Source organism: Poecilia reticulata, chromosome 1, assembly GCF_904066995.2.
Source record: "Poecilia reticulata chromosome 1, P_reticulata-male-v2, whole genome shotgun sequence".
Classification (NCBI taxonomy): domain Eukaryota; kingdom Metazoa; phylum Chordata; class Actinopteri; order Cyprinodontiformes; family Poeciliidae; genus Poecilia; species Poecilia reticulata.
In genome coordinates this window covers 22,283,691-22,306,495 of record NC_088830.1, presented here as the reverse complement: position 1 = coordinate 22,306,495, position 22,805 = coordinate 22,283,691, and the positions used below count along the sequence as shown (strand labels likewise).

Here is a 22,805-nt window from a genome sequence, read left to right as displayed (position 1 = left end):
CTTTCACATTGTGTAATAAAGTCATTTTACCACCTCTGCGTTGTGCAAGGGAACTTGATAGTGTCACACAAAGACAGATGACTAGGACCATAGCCTGTGGGCCTGCAGCAATAACTAACAACAGGCCACGCGCCTGTTTTCTAAAAAAAAAGAAAAGTGTTTGCATCTTCTTTGAGTATGCTGACGAGCCTTTTTTGAAGGCTTTTACTCAGATAGGATGATAGAAGATCTGTCATAGCTGAAAGGGAAAGTGTAGGTTCAAGATCTTTTGGAGGATAGAGTAAGTGAAGTACTTGTTGACCAATGTGGTCTTTTAAAAAGCTATGTTTGTGCAAAATTAATCTACCAAGGTTTTTGCTATGTTTGGTCTATTGTGTGTAGGAATCTGGATTTCTGAATGCATCACAAGCATTGTACAATCAATCCAATCAATCAATCAATCAATCAATTAAATTGTATTTGTATAGCACATTTCAGCAGCAAGGCATTTCAAAGTGCTTTACATAATCTCAATCTCTCCTCAGGGCTGGGTACCTGATTAATAGTGGTGTGGCATTATTAAATCCATATTATTTAGTTGCAAAGTACTTTTTTATTGAGTTTTTCCACCTTAACTTTTCTGAAGTTGATGTCCAGTAATCAAAAGTAATTGGACTCTTGAAGGAATCAGTAAAATAATATGAAAATTAAAAATCAATTTATAAGCCTATGTAATCTTAACCTTCCTGTTTAAATGTTTTTTCAGCATAAAAACTAGCTTACATGCTTAATATGAGAGTTAGTTATTTCCTTTTTGTCACTCTAAATACTCATTCGATATGAACATGAAATACAGCATGTAATATGTTTCATATACGTGGTAACATCTGAGGGGATAAATTTAAGTAAAACAGTTATCCTGCTTAACATTGAATGTGGTTTGAACAGCTTAATAACTGACCAGCTACAGTCAGTGTGCCATATTCTTTATGCTTGTTGTTCTTTCTGGCAGGCGGCCTAGCCAATCTGTTTTGATATTCTCAGTGGCTCCCCCCCCCACCCCCCCCCACCATTGAAAAATGCTGGCTACTCCCTTAGCCCCCCTCCCTGAGAATCAAGTTCGATTCATACAAATTGTCATCTTCTTCATTCAAGATATAAATGTAATAATCAATAAATGCATAGAGATGTATTGTAGGAAAAAGACAGAAACAGTGCCCACTTTACAAATTCTACAGTATTCTGCTGTAGAGAATAGGTTCTGTTGTAATTATAAAATTCTGAAAGCACAACCAGCCCTCGAAACAAATGAATACATGGTGATAGGAAGCTTGGAAGCAGGAGCTAACACGCTGAGAGTTGCTTGCATGAGCAAGACGTTTTGCTTTCTGGTAAGTGCTGAACAACCAGCACTTTTAATTTATCATTTGCTCCTTTCTTCCTTTTTCACACTCTCTTTGTCTCCTTCCACTGATCTAAATGAGTCACATGGACGAGAGTCTTTCATTTTCTGCCTGGGTACAGCATGCATACTATTGCTCCATATTCTTTATGCTTATATTGAATTAGAGACCAAGGGGATAGCTGTGGTTTTTAAATGAACATTAAGAGGCTCCACCCTTTCAGAGAAAGCTTCAGCTTCACCATAAATCTCCACCAACAGGCATCGACAAAAATCCTAGACTGTTATGATGCAATCTTTGGTTTATGGCATAATTACAAAGGCTAATACATGAAAAACGATCATGAAGGCATATGGCAGAGTCCTAATTACATCCAGAGGACTGATGAATAATGGGGATGATGTGGGACACTGATCCAACCGCTGCTTCTCACAATAGAAAACACTATTGTTTTCCTGTGGGAAAATGTGAAGCGTGTCTCGTGTGAAACCTACTCTTCTTCCGAAAGATAGAACCGAGAGGAACAGAGGAAAAATAATGGAAAGAAAAACTCATCTATCCACTCTTCAGCAAGGCAAGAGCACCCTGACCAAAACCCTTTTTTCAGTAGCCCTCATAAGCTCCTAATAAAAGCTGAAGCGCTCACCTGTTTCTGGACTTTTCCTTTTTCTTTAAACTTATAAAAAATATATGATTGTAGATTGTAACACATACTACTGGTAGCTTTAAAACATACATTAGCAGAAAGAAACAGAAGACTGATGTGGTTAGCAAGATCAAAAAAGCACCCAAAGAAAAGGACTCTTCGGTTTCCATCTACAGATAAAAGTGGAACTAGAACAATAAGAGATTCTGATAACTAAGCAAGAAATGCCACAGTGTTTTGGCCTTATGATAATAGCCCCCCATTGTTTCCCAATGTTATTAAAAAATCTCCAGCTCAGTGTAAGAAAACTCTTTAAACCCTTATTCATGCAGCATAGAATGGAGGTGTGGATAAATGCGTGTTAACTTGGTCTTTACAAAGACAGAAATGCACTTTGTTTGATACATTTAGAAAATCAACGCTAATAGGTTTAAGAGAAATTTTTTTGGACGGCAATTTAAATGGTAACAGATTAAAATTTAAACATGGATAAATAGCTTTCAAATATTGAAAGATTTTACAAAACACTACAGGTTTGGATTCATAACCCTACAACAATGTATTAGGGATGCACCAGATGGATTAATTAATTTGAACTAGAAAAAATAATTCTTGAACTACTTTTACTGAGAGACTGAGGCTAGCCGTATGGTTGAGCCCAAAGCGAATTTCTACTATTGTGAAACGGCTCCAATCGCCAATATGATCAGTGTTTCATGAACTTTCCCACCATTGTCACTTTGCATTGGGTGGTTGGTTAGAGAGAGGACAGTGATTGTTTACATTAGTAAGACAGGTTATTGGCGGCCCTCTCCCAATGAATCTTTTGTGTGAAACAGGTTTTTTAGTCAAAATAAATTTCAAATAAAAACTAATTTATTAATTTTCATAGTGTCTTTGCTTCTCTGATGGTTACTCTGACCTTAAACACCACGCATCATCAGTTCTCAGAGGGTGTCTTTGTCTTGGGTGCGGTACGTCTAGCAGTTGGATATAATCTATTTTATGAAGTAAAGACAGAGGAATATGACTGATCCATAGACTTTTAGCAATAAAATACTGAGCTACCCCTTTAAGACAAAAACACTAAAAGGAAATACGTTCTTGTAATGTAATATTTTGTTCCCTTATTTGTGTTGCCAGCTATTTACTTCCACTGGAAAATTTCTAATCTGCAACAATAAGCCTACATGTAACAAAAACAGGCAGTCTGACTTTATGTCCCCACGGTCCCTCTCGAAAAGGAAGCTCTCCTTCCTGCGATGGTTTTCAGTACGAGTTCTGATTGTTAAGCTTGAATTCTTTCGGTATGAATGCATTTCCAAGGGTAGCTTTTCTGGTGTGTGTCTTGGTTAAATCTAACACATTTTTCCATAAAGCTGTTGCTGTGGTATACTCTGGAAAGTTGTGCCCTCCGACAGTTGAAGAGCGACTTACATTTTATTGAGTAAATCCTTTACAATGGTTTAGGAAAATGGTGGCTGGCCGCTGGTGTACACATGGACTTTTCAGTGGCTGCGTCTTTGACCCTCTCCTACTTGTTCGCCTAAGCGAGCCTTAATGAAAAATCTCGTTCTTTTCCACGTTCCACTGCTTACGCAAACCTTGTCCTTCAGTTCCTCTCTTCTGCATCCGAACCCACTTCTGTTCCACCTTTCTTCCTCCATTCCTTCCGCACTGATGCCACCGTTGTTAACCAGCTAGATGTGAATAATGCATACTGTCTTCCGAGAGAAACAAGTCGGACAAGCATGGATGGGCTGCAGAGGTGGGGGTGCTCATCACTTAAGTTATTTCTTACTAATTATCACTTGCCTGTGGTGATTCTGCTGCATCGAAGAGCGAGCATACGTATTGCTTTTTATATTTGCCTGCCTACACATGATCACACATATAAGTAGAAATCTGTGAAGGCATCTAAAACAGAGAAACAGCTTCTGGCCTCCTGTGCTGCCTAATAGACCCAGTTACTGCACAGCCGTGCCCTGGAGCGCCACAGAAGTCCAAGCCCAGATTGTTGATCTTGATGTGTGTGTATGAATTTTACATTTGTTTTTTGTTTTTTTTGTTTTTTTTATTTGTGTGTGTGCCTGGAACATTCTTCCTTGGCTCACAGATAAAGGCTGCCAGAAAATAAGGGCATACAGATAGACGCTATTTCCTGGACTGCATCATCTTTCCCAGAAAAACAGCAGCACACTCACTGAGCACAAACACACACACACACACAGAACTGAACAAACTGCATTGGTCGTGCCAGAGGAGATGAGCATGAATCTGTGCATAAAGCAAACGCCGGGAAGGGACGCATTGAGCTTAATCCTAGAGACCTGGTCAAAATGTTTATCCTTAAAGATTGATGAAAATTACTGCGATCAAGCAGATCAATGGAAAACAAGTAGTCATGCTTTTTAAAAATGTCATCACAAACTTCAGTAACTTTTGTTGGAACTTTATGCGATAGGCTGTACAAGCCGAACGTGACCATGAAGCGGAAGGAAAATATGACGCATGATTTTCAAAAGTTTTTAGAAGTAAGTGCCAGAAAAGTATGAAATACGTAGTGTTCAAAAAAAGAACAAATGCCAAATGAAATGAGTGTACAACAAGAATACGAACCCATCTATTTTCTAATTAACTAACCAGCTTCATAGATCCTGGAGAAGAAGAATTCTCCTGCAGATTGATCATCATACCACACATCATCATGGAAATGTAGTGTTATGGTTGATGTCTGGAGTTAATTTTCCAGTACACACATATCATATTGAATGCAAGCCAGAAAGTTCAGTTTTGGTCTCATGCTACTACAGCTCTATCCTTTACATGTTTTCTGTCTCACCATTCTTACATAAAGTCCAGATTTATGAAGTACACGACTACTGGTTGAAGCAAATGGGCTTCGATACAAATGTGCACCACACTCGGGATATTGTTTTGCCAAAAAGTTTAAAAGCGATATATAATTTTCTTTTCAGTTCATAATCCCGCATTACTTTATATTGGTCTGTCGCATATTCGTGTTGCTGTAGCACGACAAAATATGAAAATGTTCAAAAAGCACCAGTGCTTTTGCAAGACCAGACTAACCAGCTTCATAGATCCTGGAGAAGAAGAATTCTCCTGCAGCTTGATCATCATACCACACATCATCATGGAAATGTAGTGTTATGGTTGATGTCTGGAGTTAATTTTAAAGATAGAATGAGACACACTGGTAAGAATAACAGAACAGATACAGAAGTCGGTAGAGAAAAATGAAATGACAAAATTGGAAGAGGATGCAAACCATTTCAGATATGAAAGTCTGTCTCTGCGTCCGTGAAACACAGCTACCAATTTCCCCTCGTCCCTGGCATTTGACAGAGAAATGCTAACCATATCAACAAGCTATCATGGCACAAGAGAGCTTTCCCCTCAATAAACTGCCAGGGAGAACAGAGGTAGACCATTACAGTCTTTGATATCCCAACACTTAAGAGGTCATTACGAGGCGGATCGCACAAGCACATACACACACACACACACACACACACAAGCGTGGCGGCGTAAACACCAAACAGGCGCCCCGGCGAGCCGCAGCGGCTTTGTGAACTGTCTGGTTCTTGTGTTTGAGTGGGTTATGGCTATTCACACAATCTGGATGAGGCCATTATTCACATGGCACCCCACATTCACTACATATTATAGCTATCTGTCTCTATTGTGAAAAATGACAGGGACTTCAGTTCAGTGAGCTTGAATAACACCCCCTCCTCTCTCTGTGCCTCCCCCCACCCCTCGCTCTTCTCTCCAGGTTGAGGATGTCCTGCTGCCACTGAGATGTGATTCTCTGCAGTTTCATTTCCCTCCAACAAAAGAAGATACACTATCAGGTAAGAATATGTGTGGGGGGGATTAAATACATGCAGTGTGGTTGTGTAACAATTTTAAACATATTTACCAAGGTACACTGGTCAGGTCAGAATTCATTTGTATTTACAGCAGCCATATTTAGGCCTGAAGGGATAGCCAAGCAAATGCACACACACAGCTGGTGCTGTGTTTTTTTTTTGCAGACTCTACAGTATGCGTTATGCTTTTTTAGAACCCAAATGCGACCCGGGGTTTTCCCCAGAGACCTCAGGGTTCCATCTGTGCCAGGAAGTGCTCTAATTGGCCCGAACAAATGTGCCCTCTGAAAGTGCTAATCCAATCTGATTCGACCAGGCTTCAGAAAGAATATGGAAGAACGCGCGGCGTGCCGTGAAGGCAGCAAAGGATGGAAAAACGAGCAGGAGAGACGCACTGGACGCACGGGAGCAAACAGAGTTCTAATTGCAATTGGCCTGCTGTTCATTGAACGCATCAGCAGGAGTTTTACCACGAACGCAGACCTTCATCTGCCCATGAAGCCACTCACCACAACTTATTTACACTGTATTTACAAGCTGAGCAAGACCTGTAAAATGTCGAATTTACGAGCTTCCGTTTAATTAGGAATACTGTCTCCCAGAGTTGGCTGATGAATTGCACAATCAGTTTATTGGCAATAGAGGGAGGCGCAGTTGTTTGATATTGACACACTTGCCAGGGAGCAGCAGTTGACGTCCGTTTTTCACTAAGAGGAGAAATATATTGCATCTTTGCTGTGTAAAAACCCAGAGGTCATGTTTTCATGCAAGATCCTATTCTGTATTGATTGAATTGGCTGAGAGTAATGTGAAAGCAGGGTGCTCACTTTCTCCTACTGTGTGGTTTTGCATTTTTCTTTGCTGTTGGTGATATTTCGTGGGTTCAATTTTCAAGCGTGTTTCACCACAGGCCTCAAAATGTCCATTTTGATGGTGCCGTTCAAGACAAGCGTTAGGCTTTTTTTTTTTTTTACCTTTAGATTTCATTCGCATTGCATCTTAATATTAACATTTTTTCTGCATTCTGAAAATGTGGTGCAGTCCTCAACAAGTCTTGCAAAAATATTCCTTTAATTTTCGACATTTTGTCATGTTCCAAACACAAACTCCAGTGTATTTTACAAAGTTATCAGTAAAGAAAACTCTGAAAAGTGTAGCATTCATACATTATTGTGAAAAGATTTTGCCCCTTTTCATATTTCCTTTCTTTTTGCTTTGTCACATCTAATTTTTGCAAACCATTAAATTTATTTTAATATTAAACATGACTAGAGTAAGTACAAGTCATTGTTTTCTTGTTTAGTATGAGGTAAAAAAAATTATATGAGGTAAAAAAAATTATATAAACCGATCTGAACTTATGTGAATAATTTAAAGCTCCTTTAACCTAATGACAGGTTGTGTTGTCCCTGCCGCCAGCAATTCCAGTGAAAAATCTTGGCAAAAAGTATTTTACATTAATCTGGCCACATTAATTTGATTTAGCCACATTGGATAGTTTTTGAGCATGAATAGCCTGTTTAGGTTGATGGTGTGACATGACTATACATATATAAATATTTTTTTATTTTCTGATTGATCCAAAGGTTCACTTCCAATTGCCCTATGAATATTTGTCCTGCTGCGTAATGTAAGTGCCGTTGAAGTCGAGGTCACAGACTGATTGTCAGACATTCTCCTTCATTGTTTTGTGATACAGAGCAGCATTTATAGTTCCATCAAGTACAGCAAGTTGTGAACGTCTTGAAGCAGCAAAGCAGACTCTACTCTTTGCAGTTTTAGTAGATAAGGCATTGCTGGGACAGTTCACTACTGTTTTATGATTTGTAGAGTGACTCTTATTGTGCTCTATCCAAATCAGTAGATATAAATTACTTTGTTTCTCATCTGTTCGTTTTTTTTTTTTTTTAGATTGGACATATTTTGTAGACTCTGTTAAGCTTTAGGCATGTTTTTGTTGGACAAGTTCTGTTTATAGGATTTATTGAATTTATGGGTCCAGCAGAAATTAGGCCTTTGTGTGACTACTGAAATTAAGTGTTTACTCTTATTTTAATTTGCAATTTAACAAAGAGGGATTTGCATTGTTTTTCCCTTAATTGCTGAAACCATCATTCAAAATTTGTTTGATGATCTGGAATACTTAAGTGTTGGGGAAAAAAAATCAGAAAAATGTGTAGGTTTAGGTTGAAAAACTTTCACAGAGCATGAATACTTTTGCAAGCATGTGATTTCATTTGTCATACACTTCCTGTCCAGGATTTCTCAACCAGCCTGCCTACCTTCCTTCCTTCCTTCCTTCCTTCCTTCCTCTGCTCTCATATGAATCTGAATGCTTGCTTTAAAAGCTAACTTTGTGATATCAAGGCTGCATTTTGTCTTTAATTCAGCGAAACAATGAGCGAGAAGAAAGAACAGTGGGAAATGGGATATGTCATTCTTTATGTTCGGGTGGTGGAGGGTATGTTTCTGTCCCTGGGAAAAACAGGTGTTTCCTGCTCCACGTACACAACCTTCATTTACCTCATTACTAATGAGCGCTCAGATTGAAATACAATCTGTACCGGCCGGACGTTAAGTGAGTCCACGCAGCAGCACAATGCAGAGGGATAAGTAAATTAGCACGCTTTGAAATTGCATGTTGCACTCACTTGTGATATGCAGTACGTTGCAAAAGTATTCACACTGTATTCACATTTTGTTGGGGTGGTATATGAGAGACTACAGCAAATAAGCGGATATGACTGTGAAGTAGTTGGAAAATGACGCAAGGAAAAAAAACCTAAGTTCTACAAAGTGTTGCATTTAGATGTATTTGAGGCATCCTTTGTGGCATGCCTGTACCAGCTTCAGTAAGATTGGACAGATAGTGTATGTGAATATCCATTTTCAAGTGTGACCACAAATTCTCAATTAGATTTAGGCTCTGACTTTGACTAAGCCATTCTCTAACATGCATATAATTTAATCAAAGACATTCTGTTGCAGCTCTGGTTGTATGCGTATAGTTGATGAAGTTGTAACATGACTAAATGTGACAAAGGTGTATGAACACTTTTGCAAGTCACTGTGCACACCCGATTTACCTTTAGGTTGACAAACATTTATTAAAACAACTCAAGTGCCTGTATAAAATAATGTATTTGGAATTTTTTTTAATCAAAAATGTTGGTAAATACGACCGCAATTTCAGTAATAGCTTCAAATTTCTAGAATATTCTCTACTAATAAATATTAAATCATTACATTAAAAGGCTAGATTATTGAAATTTTATTATTTCAACATGGAGGCCTTGCTTTTTGTGTCCATACTTACTTATTTTTCTATTAAATAAAAATAAGTTGTTTTATTAGAAACTGGTTGTTTCTAATAAAACAACCTGTGCACACAAACAGTAAGTTACCATTCATACCCTCCTTCTTGGTGCACCCCACCATTGAATGCACGCTTATTGTTTTACAATATGACCTGATAAGATGGAGCCCATATTGTAAACCCTGCCAGTCAATGCCATCCACACAGCTGCCACAGAAAGGCTGCAGATTGTCCAGGGTCCAAGTTGAGGGCTTTGAGGCTGCCACTTGTGGCATGCGTGTTTTCTGTGCTGGCGTACTTTCGTCTGTGCTGTTTGTGCCTGTAAGACAGAAGCCTGTTTCTGAGAGTTGACAGATGGACCCGTGCAATTAGACGCAGCCTGGCTGTGTGAAGCAATGCACACAAACAGACGTGTGCAAACCACATGAACCCAGAGCCGGGCAAGGGTGCAGATGTCTCTGAAACTCTCGATCTGACATAGGATGCAATAGAGATGCAGATCTGTTTGCATGTCTCTGTGTCTGTCTACCTAGTGGGGGGAAACTTATTTGTGTTTATTTAATAAATGAGCTGGCTTTGTGCAATATTCATGAAATTAATAGAATTACTTTTATGTCTCTTTAAGCCATTTCAGATCAGAAATATTTGAGTTTTTCATTAAATTCCATTCAAATTTGACATTTGGTGTAAATATTTATTTACTAATTTTTTGTATACAGGCACAAATTTCCTGTGAATTTATTAGGCTTTATTAGTATTTGGATCATATTCTGTTACAAAATAATATGTTATAATTCTTAAGATTAGTCAGAATTGTTTCAAAGTGATCTAGATTTTGCTCATTTTGTCTCCCTAATGACTGACCGGTTTTCCTTTGGCAGATGCAGTAACTATCCCAGCAAAATGATGCAGCCACCACCATGCACAATGTTAGTTTTAGGCTGTCAAATATGAAAAAAAGAAAAGAAAAAGAGACTACCTATTACCTGAACACCTTCTTCCACATGCTTACAGTGGCTCGTGGCACACTTCAAACGGAAATATTTGTGTCTTTCTTTAAGCAACTGTTTATTTTCCTCAACATTTGTATTTTTAATCCCACAACATGCGTTGTCATAATGAGATTAAATGATAGATGCCAAAGTAAAGAGGGGTAAATACAAACTTTCAGATTTGTATTTGTTGAAACATAGGAAACCTATGTGTCATTTTACTTCCTTTTCACAGTTATGTGCTACTTTGTTTTCACATAAAGTTCCAATAAAAATATTAGTTTAAGATTGTGCCCTGATAAGATGTATAAAACTTCCATACTTTCACAAGAAGAAAAAAAAATCATCAGATGAACTGATATGTTAAAAAAAAAAAACATAAAAAAAAAAAAATCAGCATTTGGCATTAATAGGCATCTGCTGACAATAATAGGCATACAAATGCGACAAAAGATAACAATTCTGAATTTAGCTCGAATAGGGATGTGTTGACCTTTGGTAACAGATCGGCCCAAAGGAGATTGGATTCACACTGAAAGGTCATTTTTTAAGACTTGGTTGTGTTGCAGCTGTGAAAATCTCGCTGCTGAAAAACTCGAAAATCCCCCAACAAGTACCACCAGGACCATGCCCCGTAAGCACTTAACCTTTAACTTTTCCAGTGGCGGGGCTCTTTGCTCAGCGGTGCGGCTCAGTGCAACTGTACTGCATGGCTCCCAGGTGTGATGATGGCAACGTGTGAATGTAATCTGTCTTTCTCTCCTTTCAGCTGCTTCCCCTCTGTCATTCATGCAAACCCAGAGCATGTTTTGTCAAAGCACGGTTGAAAGGAGATTATCCATTGATCATTTATGAATACGTGTCAAATGCTTGCAAATATTACTCCAGGAATGACTGTTTCTCCCATTTTTCCTTGGTTTAGTCTGTGACTTGTTGACTGTTCCGTAGATACAAGTCAATCCCTTATGTACGCTTTCTTTCCTCCTAAGATCTGCATAGAGCAGCAGGGGAGCACAAACACACACGCACGCACACGCACACACACACACACCACAAAGTGACACGCATATATACTCAGATTAAAATTCATTTGCAAACACACACATATTGACACTTACAAATACAGTGCATTGGCACCTGAGTGCATTGGTACAACCTCCAGGACATGTACACTTGCATACACATATCAGCTGGGAATAGCCTACAGAGATGCTCTTTGTAAACAAGTTGGAAAAAGCAGCTATTCAGGGCCACACCATATTCCATGTAGGATTAGCCGCCTTATTTGTGTGAAGCGCTTTTATTGAAGAAAACAAGTCACGGTAGTAAGTCCTGTTCTTTCTTCCTAACCGGTGCCTTTTCCCATTTATGGTGTTTTGCTTGCAGAAAAGTGCTAATCATGTAGAGTGTATTGTAAATGAAGACTTCTAAAGGCCTCAGCACAGCAATGTGCAGATGCTCTCACAGATGTTTTCCCTCCATGTGTCTGTTTACCAGTTCAATTATCCTTATCATCCACTACAGATTGTTGATATATTTAGGGGCCTTCAACATAAATTGAATCAAAAACACAATGTTACATTTGCAGAAAAAGTCCACTTTTGTGTTTACTGTACATCTTGGTCAGAGATGGCAGATGTTTCATTTATTGTGAGAACATACAGTGTGTAGCAAAGCAACCAATTATGGAAGGCTTACATTCAGATTTTTTTCCCCAAATAAATTAGTTTCTTCAGTGTTTCAAAAAGAAAAAGTTTAAACTCTTTTTAAACAGTTTACCCTGTTATTATACACACTATCTTATGAAAATATGCACACGCTTCTGCTTCTGCACATTTTGACACAAGTAGCCAAGAAATTTATACAAGTCGACTTTGTCATATCACTAAATAAACTCAAGAACTGATTCCTTTATTTTTTCAGAGTAAGAGTCTCACATATATATACAGCCTGTTAGGCTTAAAATACTGAGCTTCAGATGAGGGCTGATATTAAAAGATGAGACTTATTCCACCAGATATAGTCATTCTGAGACTTGCTTCATTTGTGGCATTTATATCAAGACCTAATGCCATGGGGAAACTACTCAATATACCAATAATTTACAATAAAGATTAAAAAAAAAGATTAAAAACCAACAGAAAACATATATCTTTCATGTAATTCTATGAAAATCAGATTGAATAATTCAGTTTAATCACTGTGATCCCACTTTCAATCTCTGCTGAATTACTGTATTTTCAGTGCACCTGCCTGCTTTGGTTTGCTGATTGGAACACATCCGCCCACCAGGGATATGAAACTGCAATAAGATCCAGACCTCAGGTCTATGTGATTTGAATATGAAATGATTAGATTATTGATTTTGGCTATTTGGATCTCCCACCCGAGGTGATGCCGAGGCGGCACAATCACCGCAGATGACATTTAGTACTGTGTTTACCTTCGCTGTCCCCATTGATTGCATCAAAATCGCCACCCATGCATCCTGCAGGAGCTCTTTGTCTCATCAATTTGCAAGAAGTGAAGGATGGAGCTCCTCAGAAATGCAACAGTTGTGGCCTTTGTGTGTGCAAATAACCACATTGCCTTGCAATCAAGAGTGACGCCATTGCTACGGGCTAACATTTCAAGTACCTTTGAATATAATTTTGAACTGATGCATTTCATGCGAACAACAAATGCACTCTAAATAACACAGGTGAAACAAGCATTTTAACATCAGTTTTTCTATATTTTAAGATGTCTTGAATGACAATTTAGGACACATTATACATTTTTATTTGCAATTTCATATTGCCATTTCAATTTAGACTGTGTACTATCAACCTCTTAGAAAGTACATGAAGACATCTTGCACTTCAACCTTTAGATAAAAGTACAGCACATTCTTGAGCTAAGCACCAACCTTGTTGAACTACAGATTTCAAAAATATGTATCCAACATTGATAGAAATAAAGGTTAAATCATTCCAACATAAGTATAATCCACACAATGTCTAAAACTCATGTAGAGTGAATATACAACATCTACATAAATCAGTTTGCACATGGAGGGCCATGTAAAATCTTTTAGAGTCCTTTTCCACATTATGTATTTTGTACCATTAAAAATTAAATCCCTGTGGAAGATAAAAATATAAACAATAAAAACAAACTGCAACAAACTGCCTTTATAGCTGTTGACACTATTTAACAAATATTTGGTGAAAACACTTCTTTTGTAGTGGTCGATTTGCTAATATTTCCCTATTCTACCTTTTTAAAGATCTCAATTCTCTTCAAGGGAATTGTGTAATAAAAATTTGCTAAGTCTGACAAATTTTAGTCAGACTTAACTCTAATCTATGACAGCGAGGTTTTAAAACATTTTTCCGGTGAAGTCATTCTCTTGTTATACATACAGCTTTTTCCTTCAGATTGATCAGTTGTAGAAATTCAGTCCAATTTTAAGGCAACCACATATAAGCTCTAAACCTACACACAAAGATCAACCCTGCAGGGAATAGCAATAACTCTTAATTTTTATCTTTTTTTTTTTTTTTCATATGATGCTCCAGGTACATTTCTTCCTAGCGCACTGCTGGGCCTCCTCAGTCCCAGCAAACTTTGAAGAAAAATCTCTTCCTCAGTGCAGATTTCCGCCTTTGTTCTCAGAGAACTAAAAAGGCAACGTCAAACAAATGTATTTGCAGACAAATGTTCCCGCTTCACCGTGGACATCCGTCACGGGATGTTATGTGCACATCACAGTGTTCGGTTTTGCTGCCGTCAAAGGGTCTCAGAAGGACTGTAACATTCAGTGTATTCTGTGATATGTGAGTGAGGGGTATTCTTTATGAGTCCACCAGTGTGTGTTTTCTTATGCGTAAGTGAAGGTGACAGTCTGAAAACGAATGTATCTCCCTCTTATCCATCTGTTTTTTCAATCCCATTTTCTCAGCATTTAGACAATCCAGCCTTAAGTGCTCCCTTTTATATTTATATACCAGTGTTGATGCTTATGTATTATTGAATCATGAAGAGCCTGGTAAGCACCCCAGAAAGGCCTATTTCAATAAATATTTCAAGACCTCGATACAGTTCACGACTGCAAAAGCAAAAGGTTGGGTGCTTGATGTCTTATGCAGAAATCTCTTTTTCTTTGCCTGACTTTACTGAATCACTGGGATCTGAGCAAATCTTTGGAAGTTTGCATTTCTCTGAGCCAGTATTTGGATGTCCTATTAGAGGGATAGGAGAAGCAGTCTCGTTATCTAGACTAGAGGGATCTCCTTCAGGTAGGGTTAGTTTGAAATGCAAAACAAAGGATGAGGAGCCCATGAAGAGCGGTAAACATTTCTAATCATCTTTACTGAGCAGCAAGGAGGATGCGGCACAAGAAATGCACCGAACCGAAAACGGGCATTGAAAAAAGATTGCATGAACGTGAACGAAAGGTCCAGAACTTGAAAAAGAATAACTGATAGTTGATTGAAGCTCCTATTTATTTAGAGATTTGAGGATATTCGCATATGAAGCCTGCTTCTCGGGGGTTCAAATGTATGCCACAAGTCTTGCATCTGGCCTGTTTTTCTGCCTCTTTCATCAAAGCACCATCACTCATTGCTGAGGTGGCTGTTCTTCGTACTGTACTGTACGGGACGACTTTCTCTTCCCCCCTCTGACAAATACAATCGCATGTGCACATAAATGCTGCCTCCGGGTTTAAGGCACGGCTTTGACGGATCCATTTTGACAGTACTGGGTTCAGAGCACAGCGACAGGGGAAGAGGGAGATGGCGACGGAGGGAAGAGGGAAGGTGGTATGAAGGAGAAGACAGATGAATCAAAGGGAGGAGTATAACGGCTGTGGCAGTAGAATCAACATCAATGTGTCTCTCGCTGACATAATTGAGTGTATCAGAGGCAGTTTTGTAAACCATTAGTTTCACCCCCGCTTATCGGTGACTCTCTTCTATTTGTAGAAAACTGCAGCGTCATCTGTGTGACTACATGTGATCATAGGTTTAGAAATGTGCAGTGTTTTGCAAAAATATTCATTCATAGCCCTTGAACTTTTTCGCCTCACAAGCAGAAACTTCAAATAATTTTATTGGGATTTTATGTAAAACTGAGGGCAAGTAGAAGTAGAAGTATACATTGTAGGGTGCTGTGGTGGCGCAGGGGCAAAGCACAACCCATGTATTGAGGCCTTAGTCCTCATGCTGGTGGTCGCAGGCTCGATTCCCAGCCTGGCGACATTTGCCGCATGTCTTCCCCCTCTCTCATGACCCCCTTTTCTGTCAAACTACTTTCAAATAAAGGCCACTAGAGCCAACAAAACCTTTTTAAAAAAAGAAGTATACATTGTTTTCTCATTGCTTTAGATTATTTTCTTGTCCTGGAAAGTTTCCAGTTGTGCCATACCCCTTTTTAAAATGATAAATGTCCTGTACCCCCATAGAGCTTTATCAAGTCCAGGGGACCCCAAAGTGCTTCACACTACATTCAGTCATTCACCCATTCACTCACACATGGTGGCAACCACAGAGGCAGAAGGAGAGGGGATCAAGCCAGCAACCTACCAATTGTGGGACAAACTCCTCCACAAATTATTGGGACCACCATCGTCCCAATAATTGATAGTTTTGAACAGTGCTTTGTAAATTGGAATTGGCTAATATTTGACAGCAGAGCAGTTTCTCAAATACATTTCAGTGTAAGGAGCTTAGTTTTTACCTGAAACGGAGAGTAAAGTTCATAATGTTGAGTATTTCAATCAGATTATCTGTAATTTGAGTTGGCCTGTGCGGCAAATGTAACGTAATAGGCTCCAATTCTGACAACATCATATTCAACAGACGTGTGCGTCTCCATTTCAAATCTGAAGTGACATTTGCTTTTACCTTTGAAGCAGAGTGAGACGTGAGCGTACTTACTGTATATCCCTGATGAGCACAATTTCATTGTGTTCCTAGTTGCTCCTGTGTCTGTGAAATGAGAAGTTTTATTGGAAGGTTTCTGTGTTTCTTGAAACCCACAGACAATCCCAGAAAGATGAAGAAGTTGAGAAAGGACTTTGAGGGAAAAAAAAATCTCTTCTAGTTCAATGTTTGTTCAGTATCACTGGTTGGATGTTTGAACTTGGTGTGAAAGGGGACTAGAAGTGAACAGAGGCAACATTCCCCGAGCCTGTTATGTCTCACACTGGTACAAACATGGATTTTAACTTTCTGCTGTTGTTTTTTCTCAGAAAATAAACTTTCAGCCAACTTTAACCCAAAAGTCCTTACCAGTAAATATTAGGATTCCGATGTTCCAATTTTTGACATGAATTTTTAGCTCTGAGTAAAAAAATATTGTTTATTAACCCTTGTGCGTACGAGGACTGAGGCAAACGTGGAGGACTGTGGCAAATGATACAAGTTTTATGGGTATGGGGTCGGTTGGACACATTTGTAAACACAAGGGTTAAAGAGAATCTTCTGGAAAGTTTTCACACATTTTTTTTATTATTATAATTTTTTTTTTTAGCTTTTTTTATGGTATTCCTAAAAGTGGTAAAAATGTTCACTCTGTGAGCAGTGGGATCAAGTCTAGTGTTTATCACAAGTCCTCCATAGGAGAACTGTACTGAAGTAGAATACACAATGACAATGTTGCTATAGTGAATCATCTCTTCTTAGTACTTTAATGTCCACAAGGCAAAAAAATGCAGTTTAGTTAAAAAAATAAAAATTAGGAGTCAAAGATATGAATTTTGTAAATAGCGACCTATCTTGAACATGCTGTACATCAAATTTGTGTCTCTAAGCCTGTTAGCGATAGCATCTTAAAGACCAATGTTGGAAATTATATTCCACCTGATCATGACGCAATTTTCTAATGGGTTAGCAAGCAGTATGCATCTGCAGTTTAGCTGGTGAGAAGGTCGGCTGTTATTTGTTTCCAGAAGAGAAATGCTCAGTTTCATAAATGTTTTAAAATTGAAAAATTGTAAGTCAGGCTCTCAAAACAAATAGCTAATACGATTAGCTTTGATATCTTGGTCAGCTTTGACAGCCTTTTGTTCTTTGGACAGATAGGGCAAATGCAAATATATTTTAGCATCATGCAGAGTAGCATGTTTGGGGCAAATGAGTTATCATTTATACGCATATATAGATTAGGGCTGAAATTATTAATTGGACAAAGGATGGTGAATTGTGATGAATCACTTATTGATATAACCATCAATTAATCAATTTATTGTTACTTGGATTAACTGGATGAGCAAATAGTTTTAAAAAAATGGACCGTTTGCTGAAAAACAACATACTCAGAGCAGTAATTAAGCCAGAATTGTACAAAAATGTATACATATTGCATTTAAAATAAAATATAAAAAAAAACTTTGTCTGCAAATACATTCCAATTCTAGAATTTTAAAGAGACAGTGTTATGTATTTGGTAACACTTCATTTGAAGGGGGGTGAATAAGACTGTCATGACACTGTCATAAACATGACATAACACCGGTCATGAATTTTTATGACTGTTGTCATAAAGTGTCATTCGGTAAATTATGACACTTTTAATACAAAGTTGACATTATTCAAAATGTCTTTGTTATGACAACTTGACATTAACCAAGAAATCATTACTGTTTAAACGTTACCTTTAATAACATAAGTTACCTAATTATTAAAGTGCAATCAGTAATACTTTTATAACAACTTTATATCACGTATACCTTTTGGAATACGTGTGCCTCACTGTCTCCTGCTCCCCTCCCCATTTATATTATCATCATCATTTCTGTCTTGATTAATCCATCCATCTTTCCATTTTTATTTTTCTGATCATTATTCCTCCCCGGTCCTCTCTGCATGCTATGCTATTTCATCTTCTGCCCTCCGTTTTTATCCTCCATCTTCTCTTCCTTCCCGTACACTCCCATCTGCTCCGCTTCTCCTCCCCCTCGCAGTGTTTCCTTGCATATCTCCACCTCAGCCCATCTAGTCTCATGAGGGAGGCAGCGCATGCAGAGTTGATTAGACTGGAGCATTTGAAAGTTCAGAGCAGAGCGCAACAGAAAGTGGTGCCTAGCCGGCAGGCAGAGACGAATCAAAACGGATGTGCCTTGCACAACGAGGTTGTTGGCGAAGGATTTTCAGGGTGGTTTCAGAGCATTGGATTTCTGGGAGCGTCCTCAGAGCAGTCAGAGTCAGCCATGCGGAAACTGCAGTGGTCCGGTCAAAGCAGGAGCTTTCCCCAGATGCATAGCATGTCAAACACAGAGGCAAAGGATGGTCTGCTGTGTAAAAATGTTTTAGACACACACATACACACACACGCGCATATTATATACGCGTGAAAATATATATATATATAATAACTATTTTGCAGAGAAAGATGGACTATTTAGATTTGCATAGCAGAAGACTACCCCAGAATACTTAAAAAATCTTGTAGCTTTATTGACTATTGTGACCTAATTTGTGACGGTCTGCTACATAAAATTCAAATAAAAATAGATGAATGAAATGTGGAAAAAAAAATGTAACATACATAAATACTTTGCACAATTTTGCATATAATCTAAATATTACAGATAAAAAGATGGCAACCACTACCTACCACAGATTTTGAAATGAGGACATTGCGTTTGTACCATAATGACTAAAACATGTCCCACAGATGTTGGGGTGACCCATACCTTCCAGGCTGCTTTCTAGCACTCTGTGGTTCTCAGCCACACAAAAGAATTACAAACAGTGCTGCATAAAATAAATCACTGGGCAGATTGTCTTAAGGCCACAGATGACAAGTGTGCACATTCCTACAGTTAAACTGCCCCTCACCCATGTTTTGCGCACATACACGTCGGCGCTTTCAACTGTGCGCCTACTGTACATGTTGGGATGCTGCCAGTGGGATGCTATCATGCTGCTTTCCGCTACTTCAGTAAGATATACAGAATCAGAGTGAAAGACACAAGCTGACACGACTGTCTGTCTTGTCGAGTTAAGATTTGACCAGCACAAACACTAACTTGTCATTAATTGTGATTTTAATGTAGACAGAGGGGGCCATGTGTGACCTCTCCCCTTCCTCAAGTTGAAGCACAACAGATACATGCTGTGGCCATGTTCCCAAGATGTTCATATTGTTTTGGAGCTGACAGTATGTTTCCTCTGAGCCTCTGGTCATGCTGAGGGGCAGCTCACTGCCAGTTAGTTTCTCTCAGCACAGAATTTGTCCTGTCCTACTTTGCTTTGTCTACATGACAGTAATTTGTTGGTTTTTTTTTTGTTGTTTTTTTGTTTTGTTTACATCATATAAGCAGAGATTAGACTTTTAATGATGCATTGAGCTCTCAAGATGAGACAATACAAAATACTACATGGAATTTTATCTTTATTTTGTTATGGGGAACTAAGAATTAATTTGAGAAGACCTTTGCAGTTGTGTACACTAGGTTTGACTTGTCTATGTATGCATTGTTTTCATATTTGTGTAAATACTTACATAAAGTGCAGAGGTGAGGTCATGGCATGTTTAGTTGCTGTAAAGAAGGGCATTGCTAAGACTGTAAAACATCTTACAGTCTTAAGACTGATATTTTAAAATACCTTGGGCATTTGATGTTAAAGATTATCGTGGATAGTATGTTTATTACAATACAAAAATGTCATACTTGATGCCTGTGAAAATATTCAACCACATTTTTGACACTGCAGATCTTTTAAATAAATATGGTTCTTTCTGATAAAGACTGTAAAATTGTAACCAATAACAGTGTAAAATATTCCATTTATGAAGCCAATGAGTTGTTTTGGCAACCCTATGCTTGGTTTAAAGGATTTTAACTCCACTGAAAACATCTGCTTAAAATTTTGTTCTCTCTCACAAGAGAAGGTTAGGGATGGACCTTCACTCGCGCTGTTCAACATGTCTGTGTGCCGTGTGCATCTTTCACATGTGGCCTGTATTTGTGTGCACTGTGGTGGTTTTGAGCGCCACACGCATGATGCACATTGGAGACGTGGTTGTGTTCATGTGGGTCAGGTGCGGTGATCTGTTTTGTGCTTGGCCTCCGATAATATCCTCCAGGCGTCCCTGGCTTCACGCACACGCGCACACGCACACGCACACACACACACACACACACACACACACACACACACACACACACACACACACACACACACACACACACACACACGCACACACACACACACACACACACACACACACACATCCTTATTCTCTTTCGTTGTTGCTCTCAATAACTCTTGAACTTGTGCTGTCCTCTTCACCACACAGCAGTCCAGTCTTTTGAAAACCATTGGTAGAAAGCCACAAAATTAGCCGCGTCGCAGTGGTCACAGTGTGTGAAAAAAAAAAAAGTAGTGGCTTACAGTCCGGATATTACAGTTTGTGGAAAATCATCTGTGACTCAGTGCTTTAGATAAATACAACCAACTGGGTCAGACTGGACAGGAATTCAATCCGTATTGTTCTGAACAGTGCCCAGACAATGTATATTGATAATGATTATGTCATACCATGGATTATACTATGTATAGCTGTTTAGGGCAGGAAATTATTATGCGAATAACACTCTACATTTATCTTGTCTGATGTCATTCTAAGGTTTTGAACTAATATCTTAATGTTAGAACAGCGCCCTTTTCCAGCCAGAACTAGTTGGCACTTGCTTGCCCTGTACCACTCGTGACCTGATGTTCCTAATGTCCAGAGAGGAACCAGTCGTCTCCAAAATCAAAACCAATATGCAAAGTTTTTACATTTCTAACACAGTCTAAATTAGCCAAAGTCAGGTGTTGACTATAATCAAAAATAGCGTTTTAAATAGAACCTTACAACTCTGTGCTTCTACTGGCTTCATTATACTATTTAAGGGGGTCTAGGCTTCTTCGTTGCGTTTGTAACAGAGTCAGTCAGCCTAGCCGTCACAGAGTCTGTAATTGTTAGAAAAACAACAGTGCTTTCCTACTTCTAAATAAGAACTTCACGCACAGGTACCAGTTGTTTAGCTTGAGGCACTCACCTTTATATCTGGGGTTCATTGTAATAATAAAAATAATAATAACAAAAATAACTTTGTCTGGCACAGCAGCTAGAGCACAAGACAGACTTTGACAAAAAAAAATTATTCATCATACTCTGGGCAGGGCTGTAATTAATTGCGCATTGTTAGGATTTGAATGTACCTCATTACAGTTCACAGGCCAGACTTCTAAGTTTTTCTCGTGATTAGTCATCTCCCCGTTGCAAAATGAACTACCTAATTTGTGTGCGTCCATATGTGTATGTTTAGCCACTCCAATCAAAATTCCTCCTCCCTCCGTACCTACACTGATGATTATTTGCTATGTCACCTTTACCCATTAGTGCAGTCTTTACCCAGGAAACAGCTGTCCTCTCTAATTTTAACCAAAAAACATGCAGGCGTTCACTGCCAGAGAAATGGTCCATTGTTAAACTTACCTGGCAAGCCAACCGAAGGTAATTTACCATAGCTTGGCAGACACATGCCATTTTACTGAACATGGTGCATAACCCCTTGAGCTTTGTTCTGCACCAACTTCTCTGTCCAACCAAGCAGAGAATGAACAACTGAGGAGACTAAAGAGTGAGAAGTACAGGTAAAAAAGACAAAGTGAAGGAAAACGACAAGGGAAAAAAACATGCATGAACTGCAGTGCTTTCTGATTCAATTGTAGCACAATGCAGAACAAACTGGCCAGATAAAATGCATGGGCAACTACAACTCTTATAGGTGCATGCAAATGTGTTTTTTTTCATAAAAGGCACAATATAGTTCTTATTACACGGCATTGTTTTAATAATTTATTCAAAGTTAGGGATTTATCTGATTAATGCCAACTAATGAAACTTCTGAATAAGCTGAGTTTTGCTTGCCTTGTCAAAAAGAAATAAATGTAGATATCTTGCAAAAAGAATTTGAGCTTTTCAATTTTATTTGATTTGGTTTTTGCGAGTTGTGTTGTGGACTGCTTCACTGGGAATAATAATCCTTGTCAGAAATCTTTATAGAGTAGATTCTACACTTTTTGTTTTTGGAATGATTTGAGCTTTTGTTTTGTTCGAAATTTGAAGTATAAGTGAAATTATTTAAAACCAATAAATGGGCACAAAGATTTATATTTTTTGTGGATTTTCTCTAATCTGCACAGGATCATAATTGTACATACAAGCTCAAGTGTGTACAACCCTCCCCCCTGCAACTTCCCAAGTGGTATTTGGTTAAATATATTTGAGCAATCTTCCAGTACAGTTAAAGTCATTGCCATTCTGGAACCTGAATGTTGACTTAGTGTATAATCAGTCACAGTTTGGTTTTCTTTAAGTCATTAACCCCAGTTACACATGAAAACAGGTGCTGGAATGGATACAGTGTTTGGTATGGCTCTTTCTCGACTCTGTTGAAAATATGTTAACTGTTAAAGGAGGAAACTGGCCAGAAAGCCAAGTACAAAAAATGACCTTTGCCACTACTGATGCTCATTATGTTTAGTTTTATATAAGTGCACAGCTTAAAACACAGATATAACATTAGGACAG

At 38.5% G+C, this 22,805-nt stretch overlaps 1 protein-coding gene across 11 annotated transcripts in view; it reads left to right on the top strand.

Annotated features, from left to right (window-relative positions):
* adgrl3.1 (adhesion G protein-coupled receptor L3.1) overlaps positions 1–22,805 on the top strand; it is a 161,401-nt gene that overhangs the window by 14,785 nt on the left and 123,811 nt on the right. For all 11 annotated transcript variants that reach the window (XM_008416710.3, XM_081609017.1, XM_008416793.3 and 8 more), the window contains exon 2: positions 5,825–5,903. The gene's annotated coding sequence lies outside the window, so the exon portion shown is untranslated. The remainder of the gene's footprint in view (positions 1–5,824; positions 5,904–22,805) is intronic.